The sequence below is a fragment of the Triticum aestivum genome, chromosome 6D (assembly GCF_018294505.1).
Source record: "Triticum aestivum cultivar Chinese Spring chromosome 6D, IWGSC CS RefSeq v2.1, whole genome shotgun sequence".
In the NCBI taxonomy this organism is placed as follows: domain Eukaryota; kingdom Viridiplantae; phylum Streptophyta; class Magnoliopsida; order Poales; family Poaceae; genus Triticum; species Triticum aestivum.
The window spans coordinates 64,537,578-64,538,061 of NC_057811.1; positions in this window are offsets into that span (position 1 = coordinate 64,537,578).

Genomic DNA, 484 nt, shown 5'->3' on the forward strand with positions numbered 1-484 from the left:
GGAAACTGTTCATGTATATTCAAAAATGTTCTTATATCTAAAATAAAATGGTCATCATCTATTCAAAAAAATCTTATACATAAATATATTCATATATTTTAAAAAATATTTAGTAAAGAATGATTTTTTAAATTAATTTATAAGAAATACATTTGTCATTGCATATTTGACAAATGTTCACTATGTCTTCTATCAAATGCTCACCACGTCTTTGTTAAAAAGTCATCGCGTATTGTCAAATGTTCATCGTGTATTTAAAATATATTCACGTGTAAGAAAATACATTCATATTTTTTGAAAAGTAAGTATTTATAGAAAACATCATTTTTGTAGTTTCCTAATAATATTGGAAATCTATGTGCAAGTTTTCAAGACAAATCACATGCCGGCTCAGTCTTTCGGAGGTGCTCATATGGGTAGGATGTGCGTGCGTACGTTCATAGGGATGAGTGTATGTGCGTATGTATGAGCGCTTGCGTCTGTA